This window comes from Saimiri boliviensis, chromosome 4, assembly GCF_048565385.1.
Source record: "Saimiri boliviensis isolate mSaiBol1 chromosome 4, mSaiBol1.pri, whole genome shotgun sequence".
In the NCBI taxonomy this organism is placed as follows: domain Eukaryota; kingdom Metazoa; phylum Chordata; class Mammalia; order Primates; family Cebidae; genus Saimiri; species Saimiri boliviensis.
This window is the reverse complement of record NC_133452.1, coordinates 126,155,737-126,173,650: the sequence shown is the minus strand read 5'-3', so window position 1 is coordinate 126,173,650 and position 17,914 is coordinate 126,155,737. Positions and strand designations below refer to the sequence as shown.

At 38.3% G+C, this 17,914-nt stretch overlaps 1 protein-coding gene and 1 pseudogene across 6 annotated transcripts in view; one reads left to right on the top strand and one right to left on the bottom strand.

Moving 5' to 3' along the window:
• BEND6 (BEN domain containing 6) overlaps positions 1–8,760 on the top strand; it is a 74,241-nt gene extending 65,481 nt beyond the window's left edge. For all 6 annotated transcript variants that reach the window (XM_039467971.2, XM_074398172.1, XM_074398173.1 and 3 more), the window contains one exon: positions 7,012–8,760. The gene's annotated coding sequence lies outside the window, so the exon portion shown is untranslated. The remainder of the gene's footprint in view (positions 1–7,011) is intronic.
• On the bottom strand, positions 4,351–4,483 carry LOC120363533 (U2 spliceosomal RNA; annotated as a pseudogene).
• Positions 8,761–17,914: the final 9,154 nt, after the last annotated feature.

Below are 17,914 nucleotides of genomic sequence, written 5' to 3'. Positions count from 1 at the left end.
TTCACCATGTTGGCCAGTCTGGTCTTGAACGCCTGACCTCATGATCTGCCCTCCTCAGCCCCCCAAAGTGCTGGGATCACAGGTGTGTGCCACCATGCCCAGCTACAAGTTCCTTTTTTTAATGCTATAGTGGCTATCTTTTGGTGCACACTGTCATATTTCAGAGCTCTGTAAAGCATTTTAATATCCTAACCTCTTGTTTTTCAATGTTTCTGACTTCTAAGGAGAGGCACAAAACTCATCTCTGGCTATATCAGCCAGCAAAATGTTAAAGAAATGAAAGTTAAGATATCTTTATATCAGTTTTGCTTGTACTTAACACTGGAAGTGTTATTATATCCCTTAGCTATGGCATTAATTAAAATTGAAACAAGGAACAGACATTTTGCTATGAACCTTGTACCTTTTGGACCTGAGCCTGGCTTAACAGTGCAAGTTGTTTAGACTAGAAATGCATATATTTTGAATCAGTAATGGAGATGAGCTAGAATGGAATTTTTTAAATTTGCAGGTATCTTTCATTTTAAGTACAGCTGATGTCAAATTATTGCAAAAGGACTGAGGAAAATATGCTGGAAAAGACAGGATCATGTACGACCTAGTTTGGACATGCTGGATGAATTAATCCGATATAGCACCATCTAGTGGAGTGCTGCTATATTTTTCTCTTCTTAGTCATTTAACTCATAGGCGCCTAAGGGTGACTACGTTTGAGGCAAACCACACCCACATTCTGCCGCGCTACCAAAAGTATTCTTTGGAAAAATTACTTTTCTAGCATGGTCCCTGTGGTAGACTGTGCCCTCCACTCAGTACTGAGCTCAGGTTGTCACTGGTAGCTTAGATTTAAAAGGGCAACAGTTTCCCAGCTATGGCTCAGGTCTGTGAGGGTAAGACCTAAACTCCCTTCTTTTTTTCATCTATTCTCTCTTTTTTCCATGGCTGCCCTGAATTTGCCCGTACCTCTCACATGCCAAGAGCTTGAATTTTTTCCAGGCTGTCTCCATTTTTTACTTCCTTCTTGCAGATGTTGAAGAAAAATTTATTTATGAGATTTACAGAACATTAAATAACCTCTATAACATTCAACTAAGTGACCAAACAGCCTTCTCCTGAAATTTCCAAAGGGGCCTCAGTGTATATAATCTCTGGCATAATGTTACATAACATATGCTATAACTTACAGGTGTTCTAATACAGTGGTGCTCAAATGGTGGGGGGCAACAGGGAGGGAGGTGTGATTTAGCCACCTTCCTCCAACTCAGAGTATTTAGGAACATCTGGAGATATTTTTGATTGTCACAACTGGTGGTACTTCTGGAATCCAGTGGTCAGAGGCCAGGGATGCTGCTAAACATCCTACAACGTATAGAAAAGCTCCCTCACAACAAAGAATTACCCAACCCAAAATGTCAGTAATGTTGAGGTTGAGAAAACATGGTCTAATATAATTTCCTTATTTGGTCCAATTGATTTCTAGGGTTCTTATGTATTTTTGTAGGTATTATAAATGGAATTGCTTTCTTGATTTCTTTTTCAGTTGGTGTGTATAAATGCTATTGATTTTTGAGGGCCGGGGTTGGGCTGGGGATGGAGTTTCACTATTGTCACCCAGGCTGGAGTGCAATGATGCCATCTCGGCTCACTGCAACCTCTACCTCCTGGGTTCAAGCGATTCTCCTGCCTCAGCCTCCTAAGTAGCTGGGATGATTATAGGCACCTGCCACCATACCCAGCTGATTTGTGTATTTTTAATAGAGATGGCGTTTCACCTTGTTGCCCAGGCTGGTCTGGAACTCCTGACCTCAAGCAGTCCACCTGCTTCAGCCTCTCAAAGGTCTGGAATTACAGGTGTGAGCCACCACGCCCTGCCTCAACGCTATCAATCTTTGTATGTTGTTTATGTATCCTGCAATTTTACTGAGTTTATCAATTCTAACAGTTTTTTGGTGGAGTCTTAAGGTTTTTCTAAGTATACAACCATCATCTACAAACAAGGCTCATTTAACTTCTTCCTTTTCAATTTGGATACCCTTTACTTCTTTCTCTTAACAAATTTCTCTGGCCAGACTGCTAGCATTATGTCGAATCAAACTGGTGAAAGTGGGCATCTTTGTCTTGTTCCAGATCTAGATGAAAGGCTTTCAACTTTCAAATTTTCCCCACTCAGTACAATGTGAGCTGTGGGTTTGTCACATATGGCCTTTATTATTTATATATATATATTCCTTGTATGCCCAATTTATTGGGGGGGGTTATCATAAAGGAATGTTTAATTTTATAGAACGTTTTTCAGTATCTACTGAACTGCTCATGTGGTTTTTGTTCTTGGTTCTGTTAATATGATGTACCCTGCTTATTGATTTGTGTATGTTGAACCATCTTTGCATACCCGGGATGAATTCCACTTAATCATGGTGAATGATCTTTTCAGTGTGTTTTTGAATTCGGTTTGCTAGTATTTTGTTGAGGATTTTTGTATCTAGGTTCATCAGTTATATTGGCCTGTAGTTTTCTTTTTTTGTTGTGCCCTTCTGTGGTTTTGGTGTCAAGGTAATACTACTTTGTAGAATGAGTTTGGAAGTATTCCTTCCTCTTCAATTTTTTTTTTAATAATTACGGTAGAATTGGTATTACTGTCTTTTCAAATGTTTGGTAGATTCAGGCTTTTCTTTGATGGAAGACTTTTTATTATAATTTTGAACTTTTTACTTTCTATTGATTTGTTGAGGTTTTCTATTTCTTCATGGTTCAATCTTGCTAGGTTGTGTGTGTCTAGGAATTTAACCGTTTCTTCTAGATTTTCCAATTTGTTGGCATAGAGTTTTTCATAATAGTCTCTAATGATTCTTTGTATTTGTGTGGTCTCAGTTATTATGTCTCCTTTTCCATTTCTGATTTTATTTATTTGGACTTCTCTTTTTTATTTCTTAGTCTAGCTAATGGTTTGTTGATTTTCTTGCCTTCTGAAAATACCAGCTTTTGGTTTCATGGATCTGGTTTTTAAAATCTCTGTTTTGTTTATTTCTGCTCTGCTCTTTATTATTTGTTTCTTTCTACCAATTTAGGTTTTGTTTGTTCTTGCTTTCCTAGTTCTTTGAGGTACACTATTAGGTTGTTTATTTGAAATCTTGTTACTTTTTTGATATAGGTGTTTATTGCTATAAACTTCCTTCTTAGTACTTCTTTTGCTGTATTCTGTAGATTTGGGAATGTTGTATTTCCATTTACATTTGTTTCAGGAAATTTTAAACTTTTCTTCTTAGTTACTTCACTGGTCATTCAAGAGTGTGTTGTTTAATCTCCATGTGTTTGTGCATTTTCTGAGATACTCATGTTATCCGTTTCTAGTGCCATTCCATTGTGATCATAAAAAATACTTGATATGATTTCCAATCTTTTGAATTTATTGAGACATGTTTTGTGGCCTAAATATGGCCTATTCTTGAGAACGTGCCATGTGCTAAAGTTTTATGTGTGTTATAGCAGTTGGGTGAAATATTCTGTCAATATCAGTTTGGCCTATGTCATCAATTGTGTAGTTTAACTCCAAATGTTTCCTTGTCGATTTTCTGTCTAGATGATCTGTCCATTACTGAGAGTGAAGTGTTTAAATTTCTCAATATTATTGTATTGCAGTCTGTCTCTCCCTTCAGATATATGAGTGTTTGCTTTATATACTTGGGAGCTCTCGTGTTGTATGAATATAACATTTTTAAGTGTTACATCGTCTTGCTGAAATGACTCCTTTATCATTGTATGGTGACCTCCTGTGTCTCTTTTTACAGTCTGACTTGTAGCCTGTTTTTCCTGATATAACTACTCCTGGTCTTTTTTGGTTTCCAGTTGCATAGAATATCTATTTCTATACCTTCACTTTCAATCTGTGTTGTCTTCATAGGTGAAGTGGCTTTCTCATAGGCAACATGTAGTTGGGTCATGTTTCTTTGCCATTCAACCATCCTGTGCCTTTTAATGGGAAAACTGAGTCCATTTACATTCAGTGTTATTATTTTTCTTCGAGACAGGGTCTCACTCCTCTCTAGGCAATGGTGTGATCATGGCTCACTGCAGCCTCAACTTCCTGGGCTCAAGCGATCTTCCTACCTCAGCCTTCTGAGTATCTGGGACTATAGGCACATTCCACCACACCTTAGGGTCTCACTGTGTTGGACCAGTCTCAGTGTTATTATTGATCCGTACTTACTACTGCGATTTTGTAGCTTTTTTATTTTGTAACTCCTCACTTCCTTTCTTACTATATTTCTTTGTGGTTAAATGATTTCCTCAGATGATATTTTGTAATTTTTTGCTTTTTATTTTTAGTGAATCTATTACAGGTTTTCACATTGTGGTTGCTATAAAGCTTATAAAAAATATAGACATAACAAATGATTTTTAACAGATGAAAAGTTTTGTTACAGAGAAGTTCTGATAAGAACAGATACTACGCTTGATCTTAGCCAAAAGGCCAAGAAGCGATATTACAGAGAAGTTCTATGAAACTTTATAAAGGTTTTCTTAGGTCTACAGTTTAATTCCATTAACCTCACATTTTGACTTTATGTTGCCTCAATGCACATATTTTTATATTGCCTATCTTTTTTTTTTTTTTTTTTTTTTTTAAAGACGGGGTTTCACCATGTTGGTCATGTCGGTCTTGAACTCCTGACCTCAGGTGATCCGCCTGCCTTGGCCTCCAAAGTGCTTGGATTACAGGCGTGAACCACCACGCCTGGCCTATATTGCCTATCTTTTAATAGGTTGCTGTAGATATTATTGTTTTGATAGATTTGTCTTTTGAGCTTTGTAGTAGTGTTATAAGTGGATTGTAAACCACAAATACAGTGTTAGAAAATTTTATGTTTGTCTGTATAATTTTACCAGTGAGTTTTATACCTTCAGATGTTTTGTTCTTGTACATTAGCATTTTTCTCTTTCAGACTGAAGAGCTCTCTTTAGATTTCATATAAGATAAGACTGTTGGCCGGGCGCGGTGGCTCAAGCCTGTAATCCCAGCACTTTGGGAGGCCAAGGCGGGTGGATCACGAGGTCGAGAGATCGAGACCAACCTGGTCAACATGGTGAAACCCCGTCTCTACTAAAAATACAAAAAATTAGCTGGGCATGGTGGTGCATGCCTGTAATCCCAGCTACTCAGGAGGCTGAGGCAGGAGAATTGCCTGAACCCAGGAGGCGGAGGTTGCGGTGAGCCGAGATCGCGCCATTGCACTCCAGCCTGGGTAACAAGAGCGAAACTCCGTCTCAAAAAAAAAAAAAAAAAAAAGATAAGACTGTTGGTGGTGAATTTGCTCAGCTTTTGCTTTTTCTAGGAAATATTTTATGTATCCTTCATAGTTGAAAGATGACTTTTTTGGATGACAGTGTTTTTTCTTTGAGCACTTTGAAAATATTGTTGTTTCACTTCCTTCTGGCCTGTGTGATTTCTGCTGAGAAGTCTATTGCCAGATGAATTTGAGTTCCCTCAAATGCTAGTTGTTTCTTTTCTCCGGCGGCTCTTAGAATCCTTCTTTGTCCCTGATGTTTGAGAATTAATTATATTCCTTTGAGCAGTCTGATTTAGGTTGAATGTGTTTGGTGTTCTCTGGCCTCCTGTACCTGGATATTTAGCTCTTCCTCAAGTTTTGGAAAGTTTTCTGTTACTATCTTTAAAAAAGAGCTTTCTACTTCTTGCTCTTGTATGATTCCCTCTTGAACAATAATAATTCTTAGATTTGGTTTTTTGAGTTAGATTTCTGTATCTTGAAGGTGACCTTCATTCTTCTTCATGTTTATTTATTTTTGCTCCTCTGACTGTATACTTTCAAAGAGCCTGTCTTTGATTTCACAGATTATTTTCTCCACTTGATCCATTCTGCTGTTGAGAGCCTCTAATGAATTTTTCAGTTAAGCAAATATATTTCTCAATTTCAAGATTTCTGTTTTATTTTTTAAATTATTCCTATCTCTTTGTTAAATATCCCTGATAAATTTGTGAATTGCTTTTCTGTTCTCTTGGAGGTCACATAGTTTCCCTAAAATTGCGATTTTGAATTCTTTGTTAGAGAGTTCACATATGACCATCTCAGTAAGGTCAGTCACTGATTTCTTGTTTTGTCTGTATGAAGAGGTCATAGTTGCCTGTTTGCTCTTATTTCTTGTGGGTCTACATCTATGACTTTGCATTGAAGATTAGTTATTCATTTCAGTCTCTTTGGTCTGGCTTGTTTTGGTTTTTATTGGATATGTTTGCTAAGAGATTATTTGTAATATACCAGTTGATTTTCTGTCTTTTTTCCCAACTAGGTCACTGCCTCCTTTTTGGCACTAGCTGGTGCCTTAAGCCCAGGTTTGCTTCAGTTCTAGCCAACAATCAGAGTGCTGCCTAACCTGAATGGGGGATGTCCCAAAGAGGATATCCTGGTAATGTAGAAAGGCTAGCCAGGGTTCCACGCTAAGGGGACCTATGGAATAAACCTCCTACAGTGTGGTGCTGCTGAACAAGCACTCTGATTTGGTGCCTTAAGATGATGAGGAAGCTCACTGTCTACCTTGACCTCCCTTTTTGCAGTGTAAAAACTGTGAGTCAGAAAGAAAATTTCCTTGTGCTTGACTCTAGGGATACTAGGGAGAGAGGATTATGAATAAGGAAGCCTGAATCTCTCACCACCTGCTTGGAATATGTGTGTGTGTGTGTGTGTGTGTGTGTGTGTGTGTGTGTGTGTGTGTTCTCTCTCTGTCATTGGCCCTGGAAACTGTCACATCTTCCTATTTGAGTTCTGGAATATTGCTGGTGATAATCTTGGCACTGTATGTTTGTTTTAGATTTTCCGTGTTGAAGAGAAGCCAGCTTGCTTCTACGCTGATATTTTGGAACCAGAAATCCCTCAACAATTTGTATTTTTAATACAAATTTATAGTAGATACAAAAATGATTAACTCATACAACTGTTAAAATACTATGAGAATGTTAACATAAATTTGTATTTCTTTGAAATTTGCTTTTTATAGGTATTACGGGTATCTGAAACAAAGCACCTTCAGTTCTAAATCTAACATTGGATTTTGTTGGAGAATCTGCAAAATTCCTGGCAGTGAGCAAAGACAGACATGTGCAGTGACAGGCTGTAAGACATATGTAACATTGCTGAACTCTCCTAAGGGACCAACAAGCTTGCTGAAGAAGCTGCATGTAGATTCCACCCTCAGAACTAGTGATGCATCAAATCAGTGAATTTCTTCCAGTCAAATAAGCATGCAATATGGTTTCTTTGGAAATAAGCATTTCTCAATCCCCAAATACCCCTTTATACAGTTAATTTAACAAAGTAGTCAGATGTCTTATCATAGCAGCCAAAACTTCAGCCCATACGATTTATTATCAGCCCATACATTTATTATTACCAATAACTTCCCATTATAGTTTTTGGATCTTTAGCATAAGCATGTGTTTGTAACAGTAAACAGTGAAATAATTAATGTTGAAAAATATGAGAACAAAAAAATCAGCCCAAAATCTGATAATCATGTCTAACCAAGTAATAATGTTTTAGCAATAAAATTGCAGGATTAGTCTGTTATCTAAAAATGCATAAAGCAGGAATATGAAAAAATGACAACAGCAAGATTTTTTATTTTAATATTAGACAGTTCCACCGCACTTCTGAAGAATAAACCCAAATTCTGGTGATTGTTAAAACAATGCATCAGTTTTCAGGGAAATATTTTTGTTTGTTTATTTACCAGATATGTTTTAACTTTGTATTGCCCAAATTATGTTAAATACAGATGTGTAATATAAATCATCAGTATCAACTAAAACATCCTCTATTTATAACGTGATGTATAGTTGGTCGATTACATTGCTATACTGCTCAGTTTTAACTAGTTTATTTTCATTGTAGCAGAAGAAAAGTGAATTGAAAAGAAAATTATATGGGTTTGATAATCACGCACACACAAATACCGTTTTGTAACTCAACAAAAGATAGAAAATTCTTCATCCAAAAGCTTCTTGCTTGATGTCAGATTGTCACATGTGACCACTCTGCAATGTGAAGCCATGCTTCTTCAGTGCACAAAGTCATGTTTAAACTTGAAAAAGAGGATGCTACAGTAGTTTCAAAGATCAGTATTGTGGACCCAGGAAACGTTCCGTAAGTCTTGCTTGTTCACAATGTGATTGTACAAAATACATGTTCTTAAGGAAATAACTTATGTAACATTTGCTACTTTTACTTAAACATAAATAAATCACATTGAAAAGATAAAAGATTTTTTTTGCTTCTTTATTAATGTGTAAAAATTAGGGAAAATTCTTTTTCTTGGCTGATGACTTTTTCACTCATGCATTAAGGCATTACCATTACAATTTAACTATATAGCTCTGGTTAATTTTTCTTGTAAAGAGCCATGCTGTGTAGGATATATAGACAATATCCAGGAAAGTAAATACATTTAATATTTTTATTGAAAAAGGATAATCTTACTAAGATGTATGCTACTTGCTTTCTTAAAAATGCTACTTGATAATGTAAGTTTTACCGACTAAAGGTAAATAAAATTACCTTTGCAAAATGTAACTGTATCATTCAACTAGAACTTGTATGGTCTTTTCTTACAGATTTTGAAATATGTGATATCTTTATAGGTAATAGAATAAACGTATTTTTGATTCATCTTTGCATATTGGTTCTAAATGAGTTACAAAATAAGAAAACTAATAAAACCAAAGAGAGTGCTCAGCAAGCAATTCACATACGTGTGTGTGTGTGTGTGTGTGTGTGTGTGTATAATGTATTCACATGTATAAGACTTAAGAATATAATTAAAGCAGAATCTTTAATAAGTAGGAAAGGAAGGTTTATTCAATGTTACTGAGACAACTAATAAATGGAAAAAGTTGTTATATCCTTACTTCAAAACATATTACATAGAAACTTTCAGACTAATGAAAAGCAAAAAATGGACTCAGATAAAAAAATTTCAAATATAAGAATATATTTGTTTTCTGAAGAAGAAATACATTTTCAGTCCAAAGATAGCACAGCCAAAATGCCAAAGAAAAAAACATACTAACACATGAGTTCCTACATGTGTGTTCTGTGATTTTCCTACACAGAGGTGATCATTTCACTAAAAACTTTACCCTCTATGGATATATGACATGGTCAGCATTCTCATTAGTTCTGTGACATCATCTTTCTTGTGAATATTTTCATGCATTTATCCATTTTCCAGCTTTATGAATTTTTTTATTATAAAATCTTTGTATTGATGCTGTGCTATAGTCTTTCTTGAACATTTATTGTTTAATGACATAATTTTTCCTGGACCAGCAATGTACAGGAAGTTTCGTGGATGGTAGGAGGCTCCAGGGTTTTCTTCTGGGCTTTAAACCTTTCAAACACCCTTTCTTTGCTTTCACAGAGACCAGTGATCTTGACTGGCTTTTCTGGGAAATTTTTTTGTGCAGTCCTGCTTCCTCTAGTTCTCTGATTCAAGCTGAATGTGGAAGGGTTTCTGTGACCAGCCCTGTACATTGCAGGCCCTTCAGGACCTGTAAACAAAGGGCAAAACCCTTGGCTGGGCATGCAACATCATAAGACCTGTCGTTACTTAAAAATAAAATAAAAGGCCGGGCGCGGTGGCTCAAGCCTGTAATCCCAGCACTTTGGGAGGCCGAGGTGGGTGGATCACGAGGTCAAGAGATGGAGACCATCCTGGTCAACATAGTGAAACCCCGTCTCCACTAAAAATACAAAAAATTAGCTGGTCATGGTGGCGTGTGCCTGTAATCCCAGCTACTCAGGAGGCTGAGGCAGGAGAATTGCCTGAACCCAGGAGGTGGAGGTTGCGGTGAGCCGAGATTGCGCCATTGCACTCCAACCTGGGTAACAAGAGCGAAACTCCGTCTCAAAAAAAATAAAATAAAATAAAAATATAAAAGTTAGCTGGGCATGGTGGCCTATGTCTGTAGTCCCAGCTACTTGGGAAGCTGAGTAGGGAGGATCACTTGAGTCCAGAAGGTCAAGGCTGCAGTGAGTTATTATGGATGTCATAGGTTTTGGCCCCATAAAGATTTGCTAAAAATCACTGAAATCACCTTTGCAAAAATCTTAACTGAGGAAATTATGACAGTGAAAGAGATTAGACCTAACTGACCCCATCTTCCTTGTAACCTCTAAACTGTCTTTGTTCTTTCCTGGGCAAAGGCCGAACTGACCTTGGGAAAGAATTTATAGTTTAAACTCTAAAACAAAATTGATAATGGCCCTTTCCTGAAAAACCCCTTCTTGCCTGGTGACCAGTCTGCTTTTGTAGGACTAACAAATTAGCTACAAGATTAGAAATTACAGTTTAGGGGCCACGCAGCCTCTGGCTGCGAGAGTCTGAACCTCCCCAAATTGTTCCTGGGAATAACATGACTATTGCAAAACCTAAGATCAGTGTTGAGATATTTTGTAGAGCCTGGATTACATTGCAGCAGATAACACCACCCAGACCAACAGTCTGGCTCAACCAGTTCTGCAGTCCCACCCAGGAACAGCAGTCGGCAAGAACTCACTTTGATCCCAAAGATTTCATCTTCAACCTGACCATCCCGCACTCTTCACTTTCTGAGCCCATACCTGCCAAAGTGTCTTTAAATGATCCCGAAGGCTTGGGGAGACTGATTTGAGTAATAATAAAACTCTGGTCTCCCACACAGCATGGTCTCCGTGAATTGCTCTTTGGCCATGGCAATTCCCTCGTCTTGACAAATCGGCTCCGTCTAGGCAGCAGGCAAGGTGAGCCCACTGGGCAGTTACATCACTAATGTGAGGCAGATCGGTCAATAGCAGAAAAAGCTTGCAAATTTATTTAACACGTATACACAGGAATCTTCAGAATTGCTACCGGTGAATCCATAGGGGTCTGCAGTAACCTCAGTTTTTGCCTCTTCAGAAGAAAGACTTGAACTGAGGGTCATAAAACAGAAGAAGAGACCGAGGCAAGTTTCAGAGCAGGAGAGCAAGTTTATCAAAAAGCTTTGTTTAGAACAGTAAGGAGAGGAAGGAAAGGAAAGAAGGAAAGTACGACTTGGAAGAGGGCTAAGTGGGCAACTCGAGAAACCAAGCTCGCCTCTTCCCATCTTTAATATCGTGGCAATGTATCCAGACCTATCTTTTGACACTTAACCACTTTTTCAACTAGTATTAAGTAGCGATATGTGTATATCAATTCCTCTGATAGTGTTTGACTGTGTTCATGTTTGTATGAGTGTGCATTTATACTTGTTTATTTATATACCCTTGATTTCCAAAAGAAGAAATATTGGCATCAGCTTGCAAAGAAACTACTATACTGGCTAATATAGATGTTGTGATTGAGTTAAATTTGAGTTTCTGAGGTAAAACTTATAAGTTTCATAGTTTAATTTTTGGATATGGAGTCTTGCCAGGCTGGAGTGCAGTGGTGCAATCTCAGCTCACTGCAACCTCCGCCTCCCGGGTTCAAGCAATACTCCTGCCCCAGCCTCCTGAGTAGCTGGGAGTACAGGTGCACAACCAGCTAATTTTTGTATTTTTAGTAGAGACGGAGTTTCACCATGTTGTCCAGGATGACCTCGATCTCTTGACCTCGTGATCCGTCTGCCTCAGCCTCCCAAAGTGTTGGGATTACAGGTGTGAGCCACCGCGCCTGGCCATGTAAAATTTTACAACGGACAATCACATTTGTTTTATAGCACACGTGGAAGATGTTGGCTATTGTTGCAGACTAAAAATAGCATAGACTTGGATTTTACTTCTGTTTCTGACACATCCAAACACCATAGCTTTGGACAAAATACTTCACCGTTTTATTTGTCTCTGTTTAGTTAATTATAAAATAGGGATCATACCACTTACAAAATTTAGATTTGAATGAGGTATATCAATGTATATCATGTATCTGTATATAAATATGTATATATATATATATGTATGAGTGTGTGTGTATATTAGGTATCTGTCACATGGTGGGTTTAAGCATACCTTAATTCACATAAATCTCTTCTAACAATGATTTTCAATAAAAACTCAAGGGCGTACCACTAAGTTTACCCACAGTGAAAGTAATTTTACACGGGGCAAGCAAATATCTGCAGGGTTCATACCCTTCTGGGAGTTTGGTATAAACCAAAAGAACACTTAAGTAGCTGGCAGGGTAGATGGAAGATGTATGTCTTAAAATATTTTTCTTGAACTTTGCCCAGGAATGAACAAGGGCAGCTTGGAGGCTAGAAGCAAAATAGAGCAGATTATGTCAGATCCCCTCCACAGTCAAAGTTTTCTCACTGTTAGAACTTTTGCAAAGACAGTTTCATTTTCAGGAAGTATACTTTTGTTGATGCGCTCTGAGATATACCATTCATGAAGTACCTTGACATTCTCTTTGCATTTTTTGCCCAATTTAACTTCTAACAGCAACTTTTAAAAGTCTTTGGATTCTGCAGATTTTCCATCAATTACATCGCTAAAAATAGCAGACTGCGTATTTTGTTTTAACTGCTATTGTTCTGTTTCTATTTCTCTGTGTTGTTTTTTCTTGTTTCTTAGATGAAAGTCTAATTGCATATTCATATGGAAAAGTTAGATCCAGTGCTGCTACTGCAGGATTGCTGGTAAAGATGACTGCTAAGCTAAATTAGAATCAGAAGAAAAATGAGTATTTCTCACTATAAGTATATCTCATGTCATATTTGGCATAACCTTATCTTCAATCATTACTCATATGAAATTCAAATTTAACTGGGTGTCCTATACTTTTATTTACTAAATCTGGAAACCCTATGATATGATGAAGACTAACGTCATTCTAATTCTCATTGTTTTATTCAGAAAATGTTTCCTTATTCTCTCTGAGGCTCCTTTAATTTTCTCTTTCCCCAATATAGTAGAATTTGATGGAAAGGTGCTTTGTTGCATATCCTTTTTTATTCATTGCACTGGGCACATGATGGACCCTTTCAAATGGAATACTTATGACCTTTAATTCCAGGGACATATAGAGATATAGATAAAGACAGATATTTCCAGTATTCCAATTAATTTGTCAATTTAGTGATAATATATTGATCCTGTTGATTTCTTATCTTTATAATTTGTTAATCTCCTTACTTCTTTCTTTTTTCTGCTTTCTGGAAGATTTTATTATATATTTTCAAGCCCATCTATTAAATTATTTAATTCACCATCAAAATTCTAATTTCCAAGAGTTGTTTCTTGTTCAGTGATTATTCTTTTATCATAAAGTAATAGGCTTATATGTGCATGCTGTATTGCTGTAGACTGGATGCTTGTATTTCACCCCCCATCCCTCTGCAAATTATACTTTAAAATCTAATTCCTAAGTTGGGGTTATCTGCAGGTGGGGTCTTTAAGAGGTTCTGCCCTCATGGATGGAATTAGTGCCCTTACAAAAGAGGCCCCAGAAAGGTCCCTCACCTTTTCTGCCATGGAGAACGCAGCAAAAAAACAGCTGTCTACGAATCAGGAAGCAGGCCCTCACCAGACACTGAATCTGCTGGCACCTTGACCTTGAACTTCTTAGCCTCCAGGACAATGAAAGATAAATTTCTGTTGTTTATATGCCATCCAGGCTATGATATTCTGTTATAGTAGCTCAAGCTGACCAAGATAATTACCTGTAACTCTCTGAAATTTTTTTTTTACTGCCATCCTGCTTTTTGAAATATTTTCCATACTAAATCTGTTTCACCCACGATTCCTTATTATTTTTATTATTTTGGTGTCTGTTTCCTCATGACACTCTTAGTATAATATCTATAATTTTTGTTTTTTCTTTTGTCTGATGGATCATTAGATAGGAAGCCAGCTATTTTGTTGAGGTATCCATACATATAAGCTTACACTGACAGTCTTTCACTTGGTTAGCCAAAAGGCTGAGAAGCGAAATGATTCCGTGGGTCTTCTGCTCGCTCATATTTTCCTTTTTTCTTTTTTTTTTTGGTAGGTGGAGTGGAGTCTCACTCTGTCACCCAGGCTGGAGTACAGTGGCGTGATCTTGGCTCACTGCAACCTCTACCTCTCAGGTTCCAGCAATTCTCCTGCCTCAGCCTCCCAAATAGCTGGGACTACAGGCGCATGCCACCATGCCTGGCTAATTTTTTGTATTTTTAGTAGAGATAGGATTTCACCGTGTTGCCCAAGCTGGTCTCGAACTCCTTAGCTCAGGCAGCCCACCTGCCTTGGCCTCCCAAAGTGCTAAGATTACAGGCGTGAGCCACCGAGTCTGAGACTCAAAGTCTCAGTTTCCATGATTTAAGCCAATTTGTGCATTTATTAATATGCCCCTCAGGAGCAAGCACTTGATTACAAAAAGGAAACAGAGAAGGCCAGAAAATGATGTGGGTTCTCTAGAAAATGATACATCTGAAGAACACAGACATACCTTGGAAATATTGCAGGTTTAGTTACTGATCTCAGTAATGCAGCAAATATCACAACAAAGCAAGCCACATGAATGTTTTGGCTTCCTGGTGCAAAAAAATTTATGTTTACACTATACTATAGTGCAATAAATTATGTCTTTTAAAAGTACATATCTTAACTTAAAAATACTTTATTGCAACTGGATGTAGTGACTTACACCTATAATCTCAACACTTTGGGAGGCCAAGGTGGGAGGATCACTTGAAGCCAGGAGTTTGAGACCAGCCTGGATGGCAAAGTGAGACTCTGATCCCTTTTCTACAAACCAACCAAACAACCAGAAAAATTTTTATTACTTACAAGTGATAACAATTATCAGAGCTTTCAATGACTTGTAATCTTTTTGCTGGTGGGTGGACTTGTGTCTATTGATGGCTGCTGACTGATCAAAATGTTGGTTACAGAAGGTTAAGGTACTTGTGGCAATTTTTCAAAATAAGACAGCAATGAAGTTTGCCACATTGATGGACTATTTCATGGAAGATTTCTCTATGGCATATGATGCTGTTTGATAGTATTTTAACCACAGTGGGACTTATTTCTAAATCAGAGTCAATCCTCTTAAATTCTGACATGGCTTCATTTGCTAAGTTTATGTAATATACTGGATCCTTTGTTGTCATTTCAATAATGTTCACAGCGTTTTCAGCAGGAATAGATTTCATCTCAAAAACTGCTTTCTTTGCTTATCCATAAGAAGGAACTCCTTATTTGTTCAGGCTTTATTACGAGATTACAGCAATTCAGTTCCATCTTCAAGCTCCATATCTAATTCTAACTAAGATTAGAACTAAATTAGCATTAACTCTAGAATTAATTTAACTCTTGCTATTTCCTCCACATCTTCAGTGACTTCCTTCACTGAAGTCCCAAACCCTCAAACTCAGTTCGAGTCAACTCTTGCTGATGTTGATATTTTGACCTCCTCCCATAAATCATATATGATAATAGTATCTAGAATAGTGAATCTTTTTGAGAAGATTTTCAATTTATTTTGCCCAGATCCATCAAAGGAATCACTCTTGATGGCAGCTATAGTCTTATAAAATGTATTTCTTTCTTTCTTTCTTTCTTTCTGAGACTGGGTTTTGCTCTTGTCGCCCAGGCTAGAGTGCAATGGGGTAATCTCGGCTCATGGCAACCTCTGCCTCCCAGATTCAAGTGATTCTCCTGCCTCAGCCTCCCAAGCAGCTGGGATTACAGGCACCCACCACCTAGATCAGCTAAGTTATTGTATTTTCAGTAGAGATGGGTTTTCACCATGTTGGCTAGGCTGGTCTTGAATGTCTGACCTCAAGTGATGCACCTGCCTAGACCTCCCAAAGTGCTGGGATTACAGACATGAGCTACCGCGGCGCCCAGCCAGAAATGTATTTCTTAAATAATAAGACTCGGAAGTCAAAGTGACTCCTTGATTCATGAGCTAAAGAACGGATGCTGTTTTAGCAGGCATGAAAAACAACGTTAATCTTTTTCTACATCTTTCTAAGAGCTCTTAGATAACCAGGCGCATTGTCAATGAGCAGTAATATTTTGTAAGAAATCTTTGTATCTGAGCAACAAGTCTCAACAGTGGACTTAAAATACTTAGTAGGCACTTCTGTAAACAAACGTACTGTCATCCAGGCTTTGTTTTTCCTTTTCTTGGAGGCAGTGACAGTGATGAGAAAGCATCTCTTATGGAGCAGATGGGGTGGGGCGGGAGAATGGTGAACAAGGTTGGGGGAGGGAGCAAACAGAAGCTGCTGTAGAAAAGGAAAGAAGCCCCTCCAATGGATCCCTCTTCCCTGTATCTCTATGAAACAAATATCTTTAGCCGCTGGGAAAAGGGTATGAAACTAAGTCACTAGGCACTCTTCAGAGCCCTAGTGAAACCCCATTGTAGGAAAGAGAAAAAGAAAAAAGCAATTACCCTGTAGGGAAACAGGACATTTGTTAGACTCCTAGCTATAGCTGGGGGCAAACTGGATCATTGGGAAGTCCTCACCCTGAGACTCAGGGACACATCACCTCAGATAGTCTTAAAGGAATAGAGAAAGCCACCTGTCAGCCACGTGTGGTGACTCATCCCTGTAATCCCAGCACTTTGGGAGGCCAAGGTGGGCAGATCCTTGAGCTCAAGAGTTCAAGACCAGCCTGAGCAATGTGGTGAAACCCTGTCTCTATAAAAAAATACAAAAATTACCCGGGCATGATGGTATGGTCCCAGCTTCTTGGAAGGCTGAGGTGGGGGAATCAATTGTGGCTGGGTGGTTAAGGCTGCAGTTAGCTGTGATGCCACTGCACTCCGTCCTAGGTGACAGAGCAAAACCCTGTCTAAAAAAAAAACAAACATCAAATAACAGATCAGGGCAATCTACTCCTGGACTGCTAGGAGAGCAGCAAGAATTTGGGGAAGAGACCCCTTCTAAGGAACACCAAAAAGAGAAGATCTGAAGTTTGAGGTTGGAGTAGACGTTGAGATAAACCCTCTAGTAAGCCAGCCCCCAGCCTAAGCACAGAGGAATCTGAAGCCTGATGTGCAGTGAGAGAAACATGACAGCAATACATTCCACACCTCACCCACCTCCTAATTAGACGGGCTCAACTCCACACAGTAAAGGCCTACCAGAAGGAAAGAAGTACTCATTTCCAGGCAGAAAACCATTAAACTAAGAGTTTGGATTTGGATCAAGATGAACTATTGAGGACTGGATTTGCCCTCCCAACTGAAAGAACTAAAACACTATATAAAATATATGACACAGCCCTCAACATATTGCATGTCAATCATTCAAGGACAGTGATCCTCAGAAGACAGAAAACCTTAAAATTGACCCAGCTTTTTCTTGGAGGAAGTTTCTAAGCCAACAAGAAAGGAAGAGAAACCCAGAATAGCCTGGTGGTCTCCCTAAATTAAGGAGATGGGCTTAAGAGTCCAGGGAAGCCAAGGTAGCTAGAGCACACAGAGAAGACCACCAGAGAGGAGAGACCAAAGAACTCCAGGGATCTGCAGAGGCTCTGCCTTGCCATTGAGTCTGATCAGCACACGTATGGGAGAAAAACATCCAGGCAAGAGCAAACACTGCTCAGATTTCAGGGATAAGTGCCTGCCAGATTTACAATTCCTGCTGAAAGCTTCAGGTGGGAAAGGACACATGGCTTGGAGTCCTTCCCTCCCTGTCCCATCTGTCCCCATTTTTCACTGACTGAAAATCATCAGACTTTCAACTACCTCTTGAAGATACATTATTGCTATTGAATTTTTGTGTTTGGCTTTCTAGACTATTTGCAGTCTGACAATTTGTAACTTTCATGGCAGAAGTTACTCAACAGTGAGCTGATCACATGACTCTATTTATGTTACTTTTTCCCCCGTTATATATTCCTCAGTAGTTTGATTGTTGTCCCCACAATATGATTATAATGGGGTGTCCTCATAATGGGATTATCTTTAC